Here is a 24,711-nt window from a genome sequence, read left to right as displayed (position 1 = left end):
ATTCTAAAAATGTACGCACGGTCAACGCTTTTACAACCCTATAAAGTTACAAAAAGAAGCATTCAATACTTATAATTACATTTTTTAGCTATGATCACGAAAACACGAATTTTATATATTTTATTATTTAATTCACCTGTGCACTTTATTATTGGAGCACGTGTTATCATGATTGAGCAATGCAACTGCTTACGGAATAACACGTGTTGTGCAGTTAGCCAATCAGAATAAAATTTTATAATGAAACATACATCTAATGTAATATCCGATATAATGAACACTGTTAATAAACACCTATTTCGATAAACACTATTGCAGCATGGGAGAAATAGTCATTTTTAGAACATACTCACCCATTTTCGTCCAATGAAAAGTTAGATTCCCCTCTTATTTTAATAGTACATGACTTTCCATATATGAAGTACATGGCTTTCCGTGTTAAAAGTACATTGCTTTCCATGTCTGAAGATTTAAAGCCCTCGGCTAATCGTTGGGCTTTAAATCTTCAAAAAAAAATGACCAAGCATCGTCTAACCTATTAATACAGGATACGCAGTCTATGTTTATCAACTACTATTGGTTTACCTTTGAATAAAAGTAAAAGTCTACTTTATCTTAAGTATTTGATTAAGGTAAATAATCGTTTTAAAATGGCAATAACATGTCAGATTATGAATAATAACAAATGGAAGTTTTTGTCCGAAATGTAAAATCTCCCCTTTTTAATGAAAAAAAAACATAACTTTGGACTGCAAAATCTTCAATTTATAAAATTTGAGAGGGAGCTCACGTCAATAAATATAAAGAATTTACCAAAGTTTCTTGCAAATTTTCGTTAATGTTTTTGAGGTGTTGACGACGAACGGTCGGATAACTGTATACTATTATACATACAGTAAACAGGTGTATCAAAAAGTAAGAGAGGAATACATATCATATTTACGGCTGGTTTTTTTTTTACAAAAATTCAATTATTTCTATTTTATTAATTTAAAAAAGAGCCATGTGGAATAGGATCCCAGTTAGGGCAACCAGTCCGGTACCCACGAATGTAGTTCTTAAAAAAAATATATAACTTTTGTTATAAATTGTGTAGTGTTATTATTTCACTAGTTCTGTAACTGAATGTAGATTTATTTGAAAGGGTAGGCTTTCTAGTTTGAATTTCTGTAAAATGTAAAAATTTTGATTGATTTAAATGTAATCTGGCGTCAGTACATAGAGTAAATTGCCTAAATTCTAGCCTTTATTCTTTCCCGGAAGTAGACAGACTGACCCTGTTGTCAATAAAAACAAAATTTTGCAACGGAATGCCGGTCATGAGGCACTGAGATTGTACTTAGACACTTCAAAATGAATGCCTAACATGAACCAGAAGTCCCAAGGTGGCTATCAAAATTATTTATTGAACAGGACACTATGTATCTACTATGATTTTCAATGCGTTCCAATGGGGCAAATAATTGGGTCCCCGTTCCATGTAAGGGTAGATAACTCAGATATAAGGTGAAATAACTCGGTAAAGTATCTTTTATACTAGGATCTGTTGTGAAAATTTGCCTATTTTATTATGTAGCATAAAAGCGAGTCCCGTGACCCCATATTTTCTGATCTTAAACGACATAAGGAACATATCCGATATCTTCTGTGAAACGGTTACTCCATAACGATAAACAAACTCGTGATTGTAGAGCAACCCTCTATCATGGAAATCATGATAGGAAATACAAGCTCCGGAATATCGTATCAATTGGGAGATATATACTCCGTATGAAGGCACTGCTTGAATATTGCTACATAGAAGTGGAAAGTTCACAATTGGGAAGCTGAAATCATCTCGTATGTCGTAAAGTTTTGTTTTTAACCGACCCTTATTGTCAATTTCTAGATGTAAGTCAAGATATGAGGCAGACTTAACTGTATCTGCAGTATTTTTTTTAATTTCTTTTTCGATGGGAAAGATTCGTTCAACATATTCTCATATTTTATCTTTAAATTCTATGGTGTAGTTTTCTTTTAAATACCCAAATTTGTGTTTTCCATGCATAGTTTTTACCAAATCTGAAATTTTGGTCAACCCGTATCGTGAAATAAAGCTTGGTGACCCATACTTTTTATACATTTTTGAAAAAAAGCATAATATGAACTACATTTTGACAAATTATCAAAAAACTGTATGTATTTAAATTAAGACTCCCATCTACCTTAATATGTACAGATGGTTGTAATCTTGTCGTACATATAAATCAGCGTGAAACGAGGCCGATTTTTTATATATGCCTTTTTGCAATGATACAGTTTAAACTCTGGTGAAAAAAACCAAAATACAATATGACACACATTATTTATCATGTGTATTACAAAACACAAAAAGTACATGCCAATAATTGTCAATGTTTTATCTTCTCATATTTCAAAATGTTTACCCAATTGTATATCTTTCGAAATCTATAATGCATCTACCGTTCAAACAAATAAAGAATGTTTGCTTACTTTGAATTTATGACTATTTTACGATACTTCATATTACAACAATATATTTTATCATACGTTTAACAAGTTTCATATTTTGACAATTCAGATATACTACAAAAGAAAGTTTGATTTTTATTTAATATTGAATACAATCACTGGCAATTTACGCATACAATTTTACTTTAAATACAAAGCTTATGTCTCAATTGTTTAATAAAATTTGCAGCATTTTTTATCTTAATTATAAAGAACATATTTACAAAATGCAAAATTTACACAATATACATGTACCTTTCGTAATGTGTTATTCTATGGAAAATCTTTATGTATCCCTTTTGGCAATAAACTAGTTATACATATGTTACCAATAGCTTAACGGAAATCTCATACATCGAACGATCAAAACAAATGTTTAAACAGCCAGTTTAGAAATATATTGTTTTTTAAAGAACCCTGTGATCGATTAGTAATGAATACTCCAACGGAATAAGACCATAGATGACAAAAACTAACCATCACAATATAATACTTTGACGCAAATCAATACTATATTTGATGTATTGTATTTTTTAAGACAATGCAGTGTCAGCCATGTAGTGAACAGAACCAGCTGCAGACTATTGGTGCATCGAATGTGAAGAAGCACTTTGTAAAAGCTGTAAATCACAACACCTATCATTTAAGCTGAGCAAAAATCACAAGGTGTCCATATTATCGTCCATCGAGGAATCTGTTGTGTCTCACATTGCGAAGGAAAAGACTGAATGTGTAGTAACAGATGAATGGGATATGTGCGAGGAGCATCCAGATAAATGTTTAGAGTATGTTTGTTTAAATCACGAAAAGGCGTGCTGCGTTTTATGTAAAAGACAGTACCATAGAGATTGTCGTGAAGTTGAAAAAGTTATTAACGTTGTAGATGACACAAAACTAATAACTACCACCATGGACCTCTAATCTGATATTGGAGAACGCAAAACCCGTTTAACAAAAATCGTTGATAAAGAAAAATTAAATCTGTTTGAATTGGAAACCACAAAAGATAAATGTATCGAGGAGTTAACGAATACAAGAATTGCCATTAATGAATATCTAGATTCATTACAAAATGAGGTCGAGAATGAAATTAACAAATAACACGAATATGATTTTAGACAAACAAACCAAAGAGTAACAGATCTCACAGCGGAAATTAAATATATTGATGACCATCAAACACTGATAGAAGATACGGAAGAGCAATCTGGACTGTCTGTAGTACAAAAATATTTAAGGATTATTCGTTTAAAACACATGGCAAATGGTTGTAACAAACGACAAGAGACTCTACCCAAATGCAATTTATACGGTATGAATTATTACAGTATGTCTTATGAGATAGCCACGGATAGTATAACCATCAGCATTAATCGTACTGTACAGGAGAAAAATAACGATATAGAAAATTTTCAAGAAAAGGAAGATGAGATAGAATCTTGCTCCTCTATAATTGAACTCGAACCAAACGAATCAGACGCAGATAGTTTGACACTGTCTTTCCCCGTTCCAGATGCAACATCAACTTTGCGTGTAATAAATGGATGTCTACGAGAAAACCATGCAAAATCAAAAAAAAATTATGAAAGGGGTTGTGGAATTTTCAGCTGATTTTGGGTTCCTAGTAAAGTATTAAGTACATCTAATAGTTCTATGGTTAAAAAATGACAATTTATCTCAAATTATGTGAATACAGGGCAATTCTAGTTTAGAACCAAATTTGCTGGAAAATGTTGTTGAAAATGGACATTTTTGGTTTTTTTTTATTGAATAGTTCAAAGTATCATATGACAAAAAAAATTGTTTGGCCTTAAAATTCAGACTTTCTACTAAAATAAACTGTAATTTGGATCTTATTTCAACCTTTATTTTTGATTTTATTTTTATTGACATAATTGTGTTTTTTTAAAATTTGAATTCAGCCTGTACTGAAAATGTCCATAAAACCTCAAAAGTCACTCAAATTGAAAAAATATTTTGTTAAACGTTATGGTTCACTACAAACTAGTATTTCTTAACGGGATTTTGGTTGCAAATTGATATAAGCTTATTTGAATAAAAGATGAAAAACTGAAAAATGTAGCTAAAATTATCTCCCTTTGTAAAACTCTTCACAATAAAAGGTAGATTTAGTGTCAATAACAGAAGGAGGGAAATCAACAAATGTGCAGAAGGATATGAAATAATGGTATTTTTGATGAATATGGTGTAGCCAAAAACTTATTTTTATTGAAAGAGTGTAACAAAGACATAGCAAACCATGTGGCAAAGACATTCCCACTGCCACTGGGATAAGTCTGATCCTGATCAGATAGTCTAGACATGACTCATGAGGCTAGACTATCACTATCATGTCTAGCCCTAGGTTTCAGACTCACATTTTAAAATGCATATGCTGCAAACATGGACAGGAGTTGGATTGCAGTAGACAAGAAGACAAAATGAGTTGCTGCCATCCTTTCATGACCCTTCCAAATCTAATAACGGAAATTCCAAAGCAAAACTTTCAGTTTCAGTTGGTTCTGGTAAGTTTGTTAATTTTTTTTTGTGGTTAGAAAAAGCAATTTGACACCATAAAAAGACCTACTGTAGAAACATCACATCAACACATAAATATAGGAAGAAGAGCATAGGCTATTTCTCTTTGGGGAAAAAAAGGGGGGGGGTATTTACATAATTTTCTTGAAGCAAACACTGATTTAATTTTCATTGACATACATTTATAATGATTTAAAATTCTTCTGAAACTAAAAGATTTATGTGTTTGCCTTCTAAATTTTAATAGAAAAACTTTTCTCTCTCTCAGTCTCTCTAGAAATCTATAATAATCATGATAAATATATATTCTATTACAAAGCCCTCCGGTATTAGGTCTGTTCGCCCTGAGTTTGTTTGCCAAATTGTCAATAATCCATTGACTCTGGTTTTTTTCTCCTAATTTAAAAATAATGGTTGCTTCAAATCCCTTTTTAGCTCACCTGGCCTAAAAGGCCAAGTGAGCTTTTCTCATCACTTGGCGTCCGTCGTCCGTCGTCCGTCGTCCGTCGTCCGTCGTCGTCGTTAACTTTTACAAAAATCTTCTCCTCTGAAACTACTGGGCCAAATTAAACCAAACTTGGCCACAATCATCATTGGGGTATCTAGTTTAAAAAATGTGTCCGGTGACCCGGCCATCCAACCAAGATGGCCGCCATGGCTAAAAATAGAACATAGGGGTAAAATGCAGTTTTTGGCTTATAACTCAAAAACCAAAGCATTTAGAGCAAATCTGACAAAGGGTGGAATTGTTAAACAGGTGAAGATCTATCTGCCCTGAAATTTTCAGATGAATCGGATAACCCGTTGTTGGGTTGCTGCCCCTGAATTAGTAATTTTAAGGAAATTTTGCTGTTTTTGGTTATTATCTTGAATATTATTATAGATAGAGATAAATAGTAAACAGCAATAATGTTCAGCAAAGTAAGATTTACAAATAAGTCAACATGACTGAAATGGTCAGTTGACCCCTTTAGGAGTTATTGCCCTTTATAGTCAATTTTTAACCATTTTTCGTAAATCTTAGTAATATTTTACAAAAATCTTCTCCTCTGAAACTACTGGGCCAAATTAATCCAAACTTGGCCACAATCATCTTTTGGGTTAGTAGTTTGAAAAATGTGTCCGGTGACCCGGCCGTCAAACCAAGATGGCCGCCATGGCTAAAAATAGAACATGGGGTAAAATGCAGTTTTTGGCTTATAACTCAAAACCCAAAGCATTTAGAGCAAATCTGACAGGGATTAAATTGTTTATCAGTTCAAGATCTATCTGCCCTGAAATTTTCAGATGAATCGGACAACCCGTTGTTGGGTTGCTGGCCCTGAATTAGTAATTTTAAGGAAATTTTGCTTGTTTTGGTTATTATCTTGAATATTATTATAGATAGAGATAAACTATAAACAGCAATAATGTTCAGCAAAGTAAGATTTACAAATAAGTCATCATGACTGAAATGGTCAGTTGACCCCTTTAGGAGTTATTGCCCTTTATAGTCAATTTTTAACCATTTTTCGTAAATCTTAGTAATCTTTTACAAAAATCTTCTCCTCTGAAACTACTTGGCCAAATTAATCCAAACTTGGCCACAATGATCTTTTGGGTTAGTAGTTTGAAAAATGTGTCCGGTGACCCGGCCATCCAACCAAGATGGCCGCCATGGCTAAAAATAGAACATGGGGTAAAATGCAGTTTTTGGCTTATAACTCAAAACCCAAAGCATTTAGAGCAAATCTGACATGGGGTAAAATTGTTTATCAGGTCAACATTTATCTGCTCTGAAATTTTTAGATGAATCGGACAACCCGTTGTTGGGTTGCTGACCCTTAATTGTTTGTTTTAAGAAAATTTTGCTGTTTTTGGTCATTATCTTGAATATTATTATTGATAGAGATAAACTGTAAACAACAATAATGTTCAGCAAAGTAAGATTTACAAATAAGTCAACATGACCGAAATGGTCAATTGACCCTCTTAGGAGTTATTGTTCTTTATAGTCAATTATTAACAATGTTCATAAAATTTGTAAATTTTTACTAACATTTTCCACTGAAACTAATGGGCCAAGTTCATTATAGATAGAGATAATTTTAAGCAGCAAGAATGTTCAGTAAAGTAAGATGTACAAACACATCACCATCACCAAAACACAATTTTGTCATGAATCCATCTGATTCCTTTAATATTCACATAGACCAAGGTGAGCGACACAGGCTCTTTAGAGCCTCTAGTTTTTTTTAAATACAACCCATTGAAATAGAAAACATTCAGTAGATAGATGTAGGAAGATGTGGTATGAGTGCCAATGAGACAACTATCCATCCAAATAACAATTTGTAAAAGTAAACCATTATAGGTCAATGGACGGCCTTCAACACAGAGCCTTGGCTCACACGGAACGTTACAAGCTATAAACATGATAAAGGACCCCTAAATTACAAGTGTATAACCCTTCGAACAGGAAAATCAATGGTCTAATCTATATAAAAAAAGGAGAAACAAGAAACACGTATAAATTACATAAACATACGAAAACTACTGTACATTATAAATGCCAACTAAAAAGTATGTGTGTTAACCGCACTACCCTTACCTACCTTTATTTTTATCCCTACCCTTAAGATTTTTGTGACAGGTTTTGATTAAGTACTGTTAAAGTCACAATATAGCTCCCAAAGAGTTGTGAATTTCCTGTCTTTATTCATTCCTTTACCAGTACTACATGTACATTGTACAATGCAGCTAGATTGATACAATATATGGTTCTCAAACTCAAAAAAAATGTTTTACAGACTATGAGCTGGTTTTTTCTCTCTCTAAAAATTGGTTACTGTGAGACTTTTTCTTTACATTTCCTTAGTGCAGGTCATGTATCACAGTTATAAACATGGAAAGAGAACTTGTACATGTCTTTACTTCTATCGTTAAGAAAATAGAATCTGAATAGAATATGCTTACAAATGTATTCCAAATTAAAGGGCCCAGAAGGGGCAACATGAGATTATAACATTACAGATTACTCAGATAAAACAAATTCAAAATAACAATACTGAAGAAATAAATTACTTGATGATGTGATTGATATCATAGCATTTATGACATTTACACAAATAAATTATCATATCTACAAAACTTTTTTTTTCAATGAACCAATGCATTAAAAATTGTTAAGCCAACTTAATGTACAATGTACATGTAGATGTAACTCACTGTACTGATCATGCAAATGTACAAATATACAATATTTTATTTCTTATCAACAGGTTAATGTTGAAGATGGAAAAGCACAAAAATAATGTTAAAATGAAAGCAGATATGATAGGAGATCATATAGGTAAATATATGATATAATTGTTAAAAAAAAATGAATCAAACAAGTCATAACAAGAGACTACTAAATAGACAGCAAATAAGACCTGTGTTGTGGCATTCACTACACGAAATCCCGGATTTGAAGAGGTATGCAAATGTTATGTAAATGTATTCAGAGACCGACATTTACATATATTTACAAACCACTGCATTTAGTTTATCTTGTCTTTACATGTTGTAAATATTAATATTTCTTGTGCTATACCCTCCTATGGGCGGTTATGAGAGACCGCGGTTTATAAAATATATTAGCACCTAATCAAACCATTTTGCAGTTAAGAATTTATATATATTTATGACCGTCGCAAAACTTTTGCAAACTTATGTATTTGTATACCTCTGCAAATGGAAATCTTTGTCATGTATTTTTCTATGATGTAAATTTATCCGCAAATGTGTTTCTTTGTCTAGGTAGCAAAGCATCATCATTCAAATGATTTTATATGGGTTATAAAGTGTAAGGTGCATCTACATTTTCCTGGTATGTAAACCAATTTAAAACGAGAACTTTATAGAGGGGTGTAAAGCATCATTTCCTTTAATCTACAGAGACCTGTCAAATGTATTGTAAAGGAATAATTTTGTTAGTCTTTATTGTCGGCTGAAATGTATGTCAAATCAGAACATATCAAAAGCCTTTGAACATATTCCAAAATGTATGGTAAATACATAGATTTGCAGACAATTTGTTTAACTGAGAAATGTGGTCAAATGATAATATCAATGACATGTGTAAATATATTGGGCATATGTAACTTTAAATACATATGCAAAGAAATGATGAATAAAGATATTTCAGACAGCTAGAAATGTATGTGTAAATATATTGGGCATATGTAACTTTGAATACATATGCAAAGAAATGATAAAGAAAGATATTTCAGACAGTTAGAAATGTATGTGTAAATATATTGGGCATATGTAACTTTGAATACATATGCAAAGAAATGATAAAGAAAGATATTTCAGACAGCTAGAAATGTATGGTAAATAAATATATTTGCTTTTAATTTGCTACTATATTTGAAAGGTGCAGATTATATTTACAAATATTTCCATAGCTTTAGTGGTCAAGCTATGATATGACAAATATAGCTGCTTTGGGATTGGTTTTGGCATATTGGTAATATCATTTATTATACATGTATTTTAATAATTTCGTTTTAATAAAAATAAAAAAAAAGTCGGTTCTACATAATCGGTTCTTGATCTCTTCTCGAGCTCTGTTTGGTGTGCTGCGTAAATTACTTTATCCATCAAAATCTTGTTTCTCGGTAAGTTATGATGGTTCATTCGCATAAAACGATCGTTTCCTTCGAGTATCGCTTTGAAACTTCTGGAATTGCACGAGTCATAATTCACTCTGTTTATGAAACATATAAATTTTTTTTCAAGAGACATATACTACAATATGTATTATATATGTTACCGCAGAGACATATATACTATATACTATATATATATATATAAGTACGTCTGAAATTGCGAAACCAAATTTACAGATCTAACATTGTTGGGTTGATGTTATTAAGCCTGAACAATATTAGATATGCGGCCTCATTTTAAATTTAAATCGGTACCATTCGGAAGGTTATCGATCGATTTATCAAGTTTTTATAAAAAGTCCAAGTTTCTGAAATAGAAATATTCCTTCATCGGTAGAATAGTTGTCACATAATATTTGACACAAAACACATCTTGAGAGAATGTTTTTTAAGAATCGGCTAGTTTGCACACATACTTAAACGTTAAATCTATTGACGAATATTTCAGTTTTGTAATATTTGTTTTCCTTATCCGTTAAGTCCAGTCACGAGATGTTCAACTCCGTGTGCTTCATGACGCTCTCTCTGCAAAAACTTTCTTGTGTGTGAGAATTAAGAAATAATTCATGGAAGCCATAGATTTGTTGGAAATTTACACATGGCCTGGGCCGTGATATTCGAATTTTATCCTGAGCGTTAGCGAGGGATAAAATTAACGAATATCACGGCCCAGGCCATGTGTAAATTTACAACAAATCTATGGCTTCCATGAATTATTTCGATTCTAATAGGACAAATACGATCATTAAAAAACTGAAGCGATGATGGGTATACACCGTGTGTGTGGCTGTTCTATTTTACCCACTGTTCGATAAATGTAAAACAAATTTAATAAACCTGCATGAATGATTTCTTAACTAACCGCTAGAAAAAAAATGTGACTCCTTTTGTTACTTCTCAGTAAACCCAACATTTGCAATTTTAAATTTACATTTTTTATCGTAAGCTACCGTCAAATTCACTGTTGACATGTTGTAACCAAGGAGCCGCCATGTTGACTTGCTGAAATCAGTAAATGTGCGAATAATGCAATAGAACAGAAAACAAGCAACACCTACCTCAATAATTTATTTTAATGCAATTGTATCCGAGTTTAGAAGGTAAACGCAATAGAAAAACCTACAGATTTGACGTTTTCATACGTATGACGTCATGTTTTGAAATGACGTTAATGCGCCAAAGTCATTACTGGAGTTTCGCGGAATTTTAATTTATTTTGTTTTTGTCCATTTTTCCGTTCTCTAATGTGTAAATTCTTTTTGTTATGCGTCAGAATCAGAATAAATGTTCTGTAGGGTTTTATTCAATTGTAACTGTTAATACAACGAAATCCACAACCGTTTACACATAGGTAACGATACATGTGGATTTACGTGGGAGGCATATTTAAACAGCCATTTGTGTACATCTTGGAGTCTGCGCTAAGTATAGATATATCGAGAATTTTATCACGGTGTTGTTTACAAAGCGAAAGAAGCACGTCATATTAGAATGAAAGTTAAACACTACAAACAAAGAACCAGTGAGTCACGTGTCATAATTGACACACAATTTACCAATGAAATCAAACAAAATCGATAGATAATATCATTCCATCGACGAGATGTAGCCCTTCCTCCGATCAACGGGGTTTATCAGCAGTTAAATGTGACAATTATCACCTTTCACAGAAAGATTTGTCCGAAAAGATCAATAGAAGACCACCGCTAGTATCAATATCCATCAATATAAGGCACAAACAATTATCATTTCTTTATGATTAATAACATCATACATTGTCTTAAAACAATGCTCCCTTTGTCATTTGATTGTGTTGTTTTTAAATACGCAAAACTAAAATAAGTTATCGAACTATCAGTCATTCTATATCTCATTTATCGCCTATTCCATCCTAAAATTTTACAGTTTCCATGTGTACTTTAACAGGAATCGTATTTTTTCTGTCATGATCAAATAAGTTTTAATTTTTTTTCTTTTTTATTTATTCTGCAACAAGTGTGGACACAGATGAGTGTGGATAGTGTGTTTGGATGTTTGACAGTGTCTTATGACAATAAAGTTCTATGTTTTTCCTATATGGTGTTAATAACTGTGTTGCACGGTGACAACCGATCTGAGCATTAGGAGTGTTATTTATTTGATATTTTTTTATGTTCAATACAGACATGGGGAGACAGTAATTACATTAGTTACCAAATGATTATGATAGAACATGTTCTACATCTTTGGTTTTGGATACATTTTGTAGCTGGGAATTGTTAATTTCTGTGTCGATTTGGTCTCTTGTGGAGAATTGTCTCATTGGCAATCATACCTCATCTTTTTTTATATGTATTTGCTTACTATTGGTATGGTTCTATTTACATTACTTTGTGGTGGATCGTCAGTATCATTAGTAAAAAAAAAATTTAAAATGTCGAATTTCTTCCTCAGATTAGAATACATTTATTGGTTTTAAGTAATGACAATGGCTTAAGTCTGACATGATTATTGGGGCTAAATAAGATCGGAAGTAAACCTCTGTGCTGATTTATATCAATTCTTTATATCTCCTCCAAAGCTGGTCGAAGCAAAGACAAATTTTGACCAAAATAAAAATGATTTCACCAAAAGAACCTTTGTGAGCATGCTTCAAAGGCTCATAACTGCTCCAAAAGTAATCTGATCGAATTTGAAGCATGTCAAGCAGATATCATCAACATCTACTTAATAAGTCTTAAAATATGTCTAAATACCTAAAAAGCTATTTAGTACTCAAAAGGTATTGCAAAATTATTCCTTTTCATTTTTTGTTTTGTTATATGGATACAAATATAAGTGATACATGTACCAAAACAGTATTTGTCGTGGTATGCAAGTGTAGTAATTAGCATTTACTGTAACAATGTTAATTCACACAAATTAAGAAAAAACAAATGAATGGAACAGATACTCCGCAGGGTGCTGCTTTATACGACTGCAGAGGTGGAAACCTGAACGGTTGGGGCTAGTATGGACACAACATTCAAGCTAGATACAGCTTTGAATTTGGATTGTGGTTAAATAGTTGACACAACATAGGTTTCTGACACAGATTGAATGTGGTCTATAAAGAACATCAACTTAAAAATTTTAAATTGGACATTTACCTATTTTCGTCCAATATCCAAAATCTAAATACATGGTTAAATTCAGAATATCATAGAACCCGAAGAATTCAATTTTTGATCGGACCAACTTGAAAACTGGGCCCATAATCAAAAATCTAAGTACATGTTAAGACTCACCATATCAAAGAACCCCAAAAATTCAATTTTTGTTAAAATCAAGCTGATTTTAAATTTGGACCCTTTGGACCTTAATGTAGATCAATTTAAAAACAGGACCAAAAATTAAGAATCTTAACACGGTTAGATTTGGCATATCAAAGAAGCACAATAATTCATTTTTTTGATGCCCCTTATTCCTTGGGACCAAAACTCCCAAAAATAATCCAAACCTTCCTTTTGTGGTCATAAACCTTTATAGATTTCTATTAACTTATGCTAAAGGTATTGTTAAAAAAACCAAGAAAAATGCTTATTTGGGACCTGTTTTTGGTTCCTAAATCCTACCCTGTTGGGACTAAAACTACCAAAATCTATTCCAACCCTCCTTGTGTGGCCATAGACCTTATGTTAAAATATCATAGATTTCTGTTTACTAATACTTGAGTTATAGAGCAAAAACCAAGAACAATGCTAAATTTGGGCCCTTTTTCCTAAACTGTTGAGACCAAAATACCCAAAATCAATCCCAGCCTTCCTTTCATGGTCATAAACCTTGTGTCTAAATTTCATATATTTCTATTGACTTTTACTTAAGTTAGAGTGCTAAAACCAAATGTCTTTGGATGAAGACGATGACGCCAACGTGATACAAATGTACAACCAAAAAGTTTTCAATTTTTGTGGTGGTATAAAAATGATCTCAAATCAAATTTCTAATGGAGTTTGCAACAATAATTATTCAACTACTCATTTTAATAAAACATTAAGTATTAAAATATAAATGTCATACAGTCATGGTGATGATGCCCCCGCTAGCATATAACGTTAAAAAGGTACATAAAGTGAAGCTGCCAAAAATTGAACTTAAACTGAGTTTAGAGGTAATATAAGCATTATATACACATTTCACTAAATTTAGTTGAGACAAACTTGAGAAATTTTTCCATTTGTGAAAGGGCATAACCCTAGAATGATAATCAAAGTGCTTGTAATCACTGAATGGCTATTAAAGACTGCTTAAATTTATCAGTTGGTAGTAAAGTGAATTTTGCATTGTATAGTGTATATACATGTATAGCATTATTTTAAGTTGATTCAACTACTATTATGGACAGAGAAATCTAAACTCCAATTTTTAAAGAAGATTTCATAAAGCATTGGTTTTAGGTAATTCAACAACCATTCTGGACAAAGAAATAACTCAAATTTATTGTCTGGAATCTACAAAAATGTTTGTTTTTGGCCCTTAATTCCTAGACTGTTTGACCCATAACCCACAAAATAGACCTCAACCTTCTACTTATGGTATTCAATATTATGGTACAATTTCAGAACAATTGAAATACTTATACACAACTTTTTGTACGGACACTAGATTAATGCTTGTTTTGGTCACCTTTGGAACCCTTATTCCTAAACCTTAGGGACTATATATATAACCCCCCAAAACAATCCCAGGCTTCCTTTTATGATTATAAATATTACTGTGGATGCATTATTATTCTTTGGATACCAATTTTCGTGGCTTTTGTGGCTAGAGTCTTACCACGAAATTAAATGTTCATCGATTAACAAATTTTCTATAGGCTTGTATGCAGACTTCGGCAAAACCACGAAATTAAATATCCACGAAAATGCAAACTTTCTTTAATCCACGAAAATTGGTACCCACGAAAATAAATGAATCCACAGTATGTTATAATTTTAAGGCTTCCTTTTTACTTATACTGAAGTTATTATCTGGAAACCATCAGTCTTGGGAAGACGACGACAGGATACATACATGTATTTCAGCTGCAAAAATTTCTGTGGTTGTTTAAAAATTTCAAACATGTACGATGAAATATTGTTTTAGAAATTGATAAGCCTAGATATGCCTTATAATTTTTCCCTGTATAGTTGAAGGACCATTTACACTCAGAACCGAGTCATCAGTAGGCAGCTAGTACAGATGTATTAAAATAACCTAGCATCATATTGCTAGTAGTGGTAGTAGCATTCTTGGGTAAAAAAAAATTTTTTTTTTATAATATATTTGGTTCAAATCAATATAGAATGCTTTTATCTCCCTAATACTTACATTGTAAATAGAGGTGATACTACTTTGACAAATCCTTGTACATGAGAGTTTTCTGTCAAATCTTTATTTCACAAAGAATGATTTGCATAACAATGAACTGAGCTCAAAGCAAAGTATTCAATAATACACTTAGACAAAGAGCTAAATTCAGTGATATACTTTGTACTACAGGTCCTTCATTAACATCCATCGACCAAAACCACATCTCAAAAACATTCCATACTACATGGTTGGATTCAGAAGACCTGAAAAAGACATAATTTTTTTTATCATATTTTAAGTATATACAATGTTACTATACACACAGGTTTAAACTTTCTTGTGGTACAATCATTCCGTATCTAGCATCTATCAATTTGCTTCATGCACATATTGATATGTGTTGAGTTTACCTCTGTTGGAAATAAGAACACACAAACCTCCACCTAATTTTAGTCAACGGACAAAACATTAAAAACTATAAAATACTATCTAAGACTTGTCAGTGTCTATTTACCATTGCCACTGAATCAGTGATATATGTACACATAATTATGTACATGCAAGACTAAAATTATAAAGTACACTAGAACAGACACGTGGTATCGCAGGTCCAAGACTGAGTTAACGTATATAACTATGTGCAAGCCTTATTTTAGTATTAGTATTTTTATCTGATAAAGTTATGCCGATTAAACGATACACAGTTTTCTCTGCTTTCAAATCTTTCTGATTGAAACCGTCGAACTGGAACTTATCAATTATTGGTCATATTAATTATTTGAAAAACAAAAGTTCCTGGAATGGAGTATTTTTTTAATCAACAGCATTGTCATATACATAACGTGACGGTACCCAAATTGCACCTATTTTGACAGTTTTTTCATCTACGTTTTTTTATGATGAAAACAAAAATGTCCATTCTGTGTTTATTTTGTAGCCCTATCCTTCTTTATTATAAAGGTACACCAATTTGATTTTTATTCCATATGGAATCATAGAAAAATTGGTCTAAACTGACCTCCAAACCATCAATGATTTTGTAATGAGGAGTACCCAAATTGCTTCCATGCTTAAATTCACATAGTCAAAAGTCTAATAAGAGCTTTTGTTTAATTTCTTTAAATATTTTGAACAATTGGATATTAGTCCATGCTTACTCTTTATTATTTTTTAAATGGATACTTGTAACATATTGTATTTGCTCATTTTAAAAAGATGACGTTTTGATGACGTCGCATGGCGACGTTTCAGTACATTTTGCTTTTTCAGTAAATACTTCATCTGTTGATAGATACTGTGAACGTTTTGTGCATATCTAAATAGTTTTACCTATGTTGAAAGATGTGCTTAGTATCAAATCATAAAAAAACAAATTGTTTAGTCTCTAGAAAATCTTGTAAGATTTTCGCTGCTAGTTTTGCTAAATAGGTGCAATTTGGGTACTCAGTGCAATTTGGGTACCGTTACGTTACATGTATCAGTTGTAAATAAAATTGAATTCTTTGATTCGCTGTTTTACGTCATGCCGGCTAACAAATTGAAAACTGTACCTATACGCCTTATTTTTAGTCCAGATTTTAGTATTTGTATTGTTACAATGTATCTTAGAAAGTCTAAACTGATTAAAATTTGACAATTTAGTAGTTTCAACCCTGTGGATACGACCCGTGTATATAGCATATTAATCCTGAATACACCGTTTGGTGGTGCACCTGTCAGATGCGGAACGTACAAATAAGGTAATCGGTAACAGGTGAATATACTATTAATTTTTGATATCGGTATCGGACTCGATCCGGAACTTCTTAATTATTGGCAATATTAATTACGTGGAAAACAAAAGGGCCTGGAGTGGTGTAATTTTTAATCTACACCTTTGTACTATATTAGTTATATATATAAAGTCGAATTCTTTGATTCGTCGTTTTTACGCAATGACGGCTGACAAATTGGACCTCGTAATTTTAGTATTATAGATATATAAGACTAAAACTGACATTCAGTCTTTACGATATCTTCATTCCCAAAGTCATTTTCAAATCTGACTTCATGGTAAAATAAGATTCCATATCTACAACCAATGAAAAGGAAATATCCCTCTAATAGACTAGCATTTAAATAACAGTTTTCGAAAATGGAAGCTAGGTCACCGTGGAACCTAGAACAAAAAAAAGGGAAACAATACATCTTAAATATTTCAAATGCATGTACATGAAATAATATTAATCTCTAAAATTCACCATATTGTTCCCTTTTTTATCTTCTGTTCGATACTGTATATCCAGTGGCGAATCCAGAAATTTTCTAAAGTGGGAGCCCACTGACTGACCTAAGAGTCACGATTCAGTGATTCCCTATATAAGCAAGCCCGTCCCCCCCTCCCTAAATCCACCTCTGATATCAACCTCTAGATGTCTTTCAATTACATTCAGTTTAGTGTGGGTTGATGTTTGATTGTTGTACATGTTACAATTACATTCAGTTTAGTGTGGGTTGATGTTTGATTGTTGTACATGTTACAATTACATTCAGTTTAGTGTGGGTTGATGTTTGATTGTTGTACATGTTACAATTACATTCAGTTTAGTGTGGGTTGATGTTTGATTGTTGTACATGTTACAATGAGCAAAGCCCATACCGCAGTCAGCTATAAAAGGCCCTGATAAGACAATGTAAAACAATTCAAACGAGAAAACTAACATAGTCTGTTTAAGGTTACATCATCAAAATATGTAGGGTAGGTAGGTAGGTCGGTATTTTCTATTTATTATTTTGTCCATTTTATTTTTCGTGCCATGATTTTGAATTGTGTGGTCCGAGTTGTCCATGGGGCGAGAGTTCCCCTATTTATAATGATTGGATTATTTCTTACGACGGCAATAAAATGGCTTATGGTGGGTGCTCAAAATAGGATCGGTCAGGTACCCATAATCAAACATATTTTTTTGGCCTTACCGAGAGCACCATTGAAATATATACAAATCACGGATCGGATACGCATCAACTATGTAAGGCCTAATTTCAACACCCCTAAACAGTGAATATTTTTATCGCAAACAGTAGAATTTTATTACATAATGTGAAATCAATCGTAACTACTCGGCCATTCTCGCTATGCAGTACAATAACGTTATTTCTTCGTGCAACCAGAAAGGCCGAGTAGTTCCGATTGAATGTGAAATGTGTGGGATTGTGCAGCACGTGTCATCATGACATGTGTCCCTTCGCGGCCTTCAGTTTTGATTATAGACTAGAGAAGAGACTAAATGCGTACAAACCTGATGTCAAATGAAGATATACGGAATTTAAATAACGTTGATCCTTTAAATGTATGAAAAACAAAAACATATGACAATTGTTCACATAAAATAGATAGTAAAATTTCCAAATGAACGTCCATTAAAATTATTAAAGTCTCTGATGAATATTTCCCGCGCAAATGTCATGGAATAGACCAAAACGAATTTAAGGTGTGAGTTGTCATTAAAAAATTCGGGTCAATGAACACAGTTAGATTAAATATATAAATATGTTAACTATATTTATATTGGTTTTTCAGAAAAGTGACTTTACCAGATTTTTTTTGTGGCAAACAACGGTAAATAGCCTATATCATCTTGACATGACATATGAAAACCCCTTAAGCATAATGGTGTGTGTATGGAATAGTCCATGGAATTGTCCAAACCGATACAGGTGAAATACGTAGAATAATATTGCTGTGTCTATTCACGGTGGGTATGGTTGTCCTGCGAGAGAACGTACTGTGCTGTTGATTTGGTCCTGACGGGTGCTGGTGGGTCCTGATTCTGTGCTGGTGGGTTTGTTTACATTGTATCAAAACAGCAATAAAACGACTGTTTTGCTGCTTAATTTTTCTCTGATGTGTCATAAGTACCATGCAAAGTATATTACAACAATATTATATTGCAAAAGTCGTGCAAGTTCGTTAAACGGAATTGTCCTGACGCTGTGCTGGTGATAAGAAAAACGGTCCTGGTTCTGTGCTCCTATGTCCTGGTTCTGTGCTTTTATGTTTTAGTTAAAAGTGGCATATATTCAAGATCATTGATGCTGTACTGTTATTGACTTATTAGCTGTTGTCTGCTTTCTTGAAATTGACATTGTTGTGAATATGTTAACTGTTGTTATGAGAGAAAAAATACCCCTATTTTTTAATTTATTTTTTAAACTATAAACTGTAATCTTATCTATTGGCCTATTAATGGAACCCTTCTTGTCCCCTTTTAAGATAAGAAAATATGTTTACGATTTTCGTGATTACGATCATTTTGCAAGATCACCAAAATACGTTGTAATTTATACAATACTTATATATAGTAGATGATGTGATATATTTGTTGTAAATGGACAAATTTCCATAAGAAACCAAAGGAAGTATGTGTTAACAACCATACGTCATCGTACGACCTTCAACAATAACCAATAAAATAAAAATGTAAAAGGTTTTGCATAAAAATGGAGAGCAAAAATATAGAACAATTAAAGGACTTTCTGAGCGTTTGAATCATGTCTTTAGCAGCTTAAAACACATTTGTTTGTGAACAATTGAGTGCTGACTATAAGAATGACAATAGTATTGCGGGTTTGTTTGTTTGGTGTTGTTTTTTTTTTTGGGGGGGGGGGGGAGGGATGGGTATAAGTTAGAGCGAGGTTACAGTGAAACCTTGGAATAGTTTCCCGTAAGATTTAAAAGTTGTATTGTAAAAGAAAAATGTATCTTATAGCTATTTAGAATCATGTATTTTTTTTCGAAAGTTCGATAGAACACTAAAAAAAAATCACTATTTTATGAAAGGGCAGACTAGAATATGTCAGAGAATAAAGACGAGATAACCTAGAGAACACTAATAAAATTAAGATTTCTTAGCTTTTTTTATTTCAAAATAAATATTTTTGATAAAGAATTCTTTCTTTTCTTTTCTATATATAAATATTTTTCATGAATAAAAATAAAATGTACCTTGATTATAATTGAAAATGAGTAAATGGAAAAAATACCCAACTAAAATACACTTATATTTTAATATTGGTAATATCACTAAGCTTTTAAGTTTTGTGTGTCAAACACACCATATCTGTAGTAATTACTCCTTACTAAGATATTTCACTTCATTCATTTTTTTCTGCTTTTTTTTATATTGTGAATTCATAGAATTATTATATAAAAATGTAGCCTTAATTTATATTAAAAAAAAAATGAATCTAAAGTCAGATATATCAAACATTTTTGTTTCCATCTATCCGTTTTCAGGACTTTAACAATCAACAATAACACGCCTGGAAAGTAAAATGCGTACGCGGCTGTCTGTAATCGACCATTTTTAGACACCCCAGGCTCCTAAAAAAGCAAGCCGAGGTGGTGGTTCAAAGATGCAAATTAAGTACTTATATCAATATTTTATCTTTTCGTGTACGGTTTATGACCCCTCCTGTGGCCTGTCAATTCCGAAATGTGCAAACTGCAATAGTATCAAAACAGCACAGACAATGAATAATAGAGATATAATTTTGTACATATATCAAGGGGAAACTTCTTGCAAAGCATTATTATTTATTATAGTTCATTATTGTATTTAGTAGAAAAAGAGAATTTAGTGAAAACAAAATCACTATTTTTGTAGAAAATTCACAGACCTTTGTACAGAGATTTTTGTTATGTTTAGCATGGGATCAACACAATGGTTCATTACCGAGTAAAAAAATCAAAATGTCTATCTACCTTGCACATTTCAGAAAATTCAGATCAGATAACGAAACTGGTTCCAGCAACATTTATAAGCAATTTAAGATTTTGACCCTCACAGTTTCCATTCACCACAAATATTCTCGTTACAACGAATCATTTTAAATACAAAAATACGTGTTGCATGCAGCCTTTTGTTTATCTATTAATATATGTATACGGATAAAGTTATGAAAGGCAGCAGGGTCATCAGGGTGAGGAGTCCATGTCATCTGAAATAAATGCTAAGCATAGATCTAGAAAGCGACATATAATCATGACATTAAAAAAGTCTCTTCTTTTCGACTTTTTTCGAACAAATTGACACATAAAATGAATTATATAGTATTGTGGAATTTTTAACTTATTTTAGATACTATATATTGTTATCTGATATTGGACGAAAGATGTTGCCCTTTTATGTTATTATGTTATACAAGTTCAGATCATTTGAAAACACATATTAAACAGCCAAATGGATGCACAAGAGCTAAAATAGGAGTCATAGATCCTGTTGGCAACAATTATCTGGCTAATTTTATTGATTTTGTAACATTTGTTTCAAATATGACCAACTTCTTATCCAAAATCACCAGCACCGTATCAGGACCCACCAGCACAATGACAGGACCCACCAGCACAGTATCAGGACATGAATAAATTGAGAAAATGCAAAATTTTAATAAATTGCAATGTTTTTTCACAAAATTGTTTTGTCGTGTAGATTGCGGTATAGAAAGCGGACTCTATGAGCATTTTTGTTTTATTTTTTCAGTTCGATATTTTCTGAAAATGAGCATTTTTGTGTTACGCTTTCTGACACAGTTTACAGGGTCATTTTTGTAATGGTTTATATATGAACCCATAAGAAACGAAATTGAAAAATCTCAACTGTTTTCTACCATTTTTTATGAGTGAAAACGTCAAAAATCATCATTTTCGTCTTTGTTTACATTTTTTCATTGATCACCAGCACCCGTCAGGACCGAATCACCAGCACAGTACGTTCTCTCGCAGGACAACCATACCCACCGTGCTATTGTGGACACAGCAATAAAATCAGATTTAAGATCCTTATGAGCCCGTAGTAAAGTAAAAAAAACTGTAAAAAGCCTTATTAAATAAAATTTGCTCGATTAACCTTGAAGTGAAGACTAATAAAAATTTGCGTGTATAGTGAACCCCCTAAATAAAATAATACTGTGTTCTAGACCACTTCCCCTTTCGGTGATCTACAGAAATGATTTTTTACTATATAGTATGTTAATAATTACATTTAACATACTTTGCACACTTTTTAATTGAAATAACATTGAAACAAGAATCGATGTGACAAAGTAATTTTGTTATAACATAATTCAAGAAGATTTGTAAACGACAAATACATATTACAATTACTCTTCAATCTTTTGAATCTCTCTCTGGCAAATTTCAAACAAAAGAAAAGTATATGAAACATCTTTTAGGCTTGGATCAGCATCTCAAAAACATACAGGTCTACACAACATAAACTATACACACAACACAAAAAACAAATGACAGTCACAATACAAGTACATGTAACTTACTCAAACAGAAGGTACAAAAACCTATCTTACAAAAAAAAACATGGAAAATATATCTTTAAAAGATATAAGGCAATTGTACCCTGTGCAACAAGACGAAGTCTAGACTTATAGTTTTAGCGGAAATGTATATGATTCGTGTTTGAACAAAGCAATATCTTGCACTTCTTTCTTGGACATATTTAACAAAAAAAAGTGACAAGCCTCTGTGTCTATGAATATATCAAGGCACATTTCTGATTTTACAATCTTTAACTTGCATCATGCATGCTTTGGTACATGTACCTGGCAGATAAAAGTATTCGTCCCATTGGCTATCATACAACATCTTTTTTTACATACAACTCCTCCGTTCACGATGTTGTAATACCTATGCAGGTTGAACTTCAATTTAGAGGTTTATCTATTGAAGTTTTAGTTCTTTGGGTACCAAACGTGACCTTTAGAATTTAATTACTATAATGTTTAATTAGTTAATTATGCAAGTTGCAAATCTGGCAGAATCTATCGATGCAAATGCCTATATATATTCAAATAACTATTCAAAGTGTTCATAAATTAAAAGTCATTGTAAGGAATGCTACCAAACTATAGTGTGTTCAAATGTAAAAAAAAATGTTAAAGTGAACTGATTTTGGCAAGAGACGCACACTCATTTCACGATTGTATCTATACTTATAATCAATGCACATAAGTTATGGACTAGTATTGCACCCGTGTTAACTAGCATCGGGGGTCGCATGTCATTGTCCAGATACATTTGTACTAGCAATAGTGTTTTTTTGTATTTTTTTGTGTGTGTGTTTTTTGTTTCTTGTTTTTTCTTTGAGGGGGGTTGGGGGGGGGGGGCTGTAAAACTTGTTAAGTTTGGTGAACCTATGGTCTAGTTTGTTAGGACAACAGTTGTGCGCTCGAAAAAAAAATGCAGTTGCTATTTTCATCATCAACTAAGATAAATATTGGGATGCCCCTGACCACTATTACAATATTTCAGTAAAAAAAGAATGTTGACACACATCATATGCTATGAGAATTCAAAGACGATTCAAGTAGATCAAATAAAAATTAACCGAGCGTTCCGAGAAGGATAAAGAGTACTCTAAGGAGTTTAAGGACTGTCAATCCTTCTAAGATTGCTACTATAGATACACTCTTAGCATATAAGAATAATCTTAGCACTAAGATTGTGCCAAAACTAATTTATGACAGACTGAATGCTTCAATTTTATCAACCAAGTTTCATTAACCATTTACACAAAAAAAAAAAAGTTTGAATGTTAACAACACAAAGACAAAAGTACAGCAATGAAAAATGCTACCCAAGACGTCAGAGTAGAGAGGAGACATGCAACAACGCCAGCAGATGAATATCATCAACGAAAAAGTAAAAAATAACCTAAGCCTAGAACTTAATTGTTGTTAAATGAAAGTCATAAAATGAACTATCCAAATATAAATCTTGTTTATTGTAAATAATGATAATCAAACTTAATATGAACGTAACTTTTATTGTAAACCGTGTCTTTTTTGTCATGTAATTAAAATTAATGAGAGAAAATAATATATTCCAAATCTATTTGTTCCTATGAATTACGGCGCTTCTTTCTTTTAAGAGTCATTTTAGGATAAAAGAGGGTCTAGAAAAGGGGGGAGATGGGTGTTCTTTAATTCTTAATATTATTTACGCCATGCATGTTTTCTTTATTCTATACAAATTTTGCACGTTATTCTCTATTCTTTATATTCTAGAAGCCCACTATTCTTTATTCTTAAATTGTTAGCCTATCTTTTTCTTTTCTATTTATTTTTTTCATTTTCAATGCAGTTTCGTGTTCCCCTGCAAGTGGTCAATTTTTCTTTGTATTCCACAGCTGTGTACTAATATCAAGATAACACGATACTGAATGGCATATCTCCCGATTTCTAATTTTTTTTACACACACTTTTACTTTGAATCGAGTTACATGTACATCGGAATGAAACAGATATTTTGTCTAGGAAGTACACCACTAAGTAATGGCCCCATTGCTTTCTATGTTAAATTCCTCAATTTCGAGTGGTCACAGCTCTTTTATCTTAAGTTCAAATAAAGTGCAATCATTGCAAAAAACTTGAAACTTTTTATTTCCCAAGACCCCATCAGGGGTATGTGAATATAAACAATAATAACAAACAATAACATATATACAAAATAATGAGATCATAGAATGACATGGTTACATATTCAATGGTATACATAAAGTACATGATTTAAGGAATTTGCAGTGGAAGGCAAATCTAATTTATAACAGACAGAACAATTTTACAAAATTTGGCAAGTTTGACAATTAAATTGTAGTCATCAGAA

The 24,711-nt window shown here is 32.2% G+C and overlaps 1 long non-coding RNA gene across 1 annotated transcript in view; it reads left to right on the top strand.

The window, feature by feature from the left end:
- Positions 1-4,394: 4,394 nt before the first annotated feature.
- Positions 4,395-24,711, top strand: part of LOC143042601 (uncharacterized) — a 39,050-nt gene continuing 18,733 nt past the window's right edge. The window contains exons 1-2 of the long non-coding RNA XR_012968063.1: positions 4,395-5,036; positions 8,310-8,380. This is a non-coding gene — a long non-coding RNA (uncharacterized LOC143042601). The remainder of the gene's footprint in view (positions 5,037-8,309; positions 8,381-24,711) is intronic.

The sequence above is a fragment of the Mytilus galloprovincialis genome, chromosome 8 (assembly GCF_965363235.1).
Source record: "Mytilus galloprovincialis chromosome 8, xbMytGall1.hap1.1, whole genome shotgun sequence".
NCBI lineage: Eukaryota > Metazoa > Mollusca > Bivalvia > Mytilida > Mytilidae > Mytilus > Mytilus galloprovincialis.
This window is presented reverse-complemented; position numbering and strand designations above follow the sequence as displayed.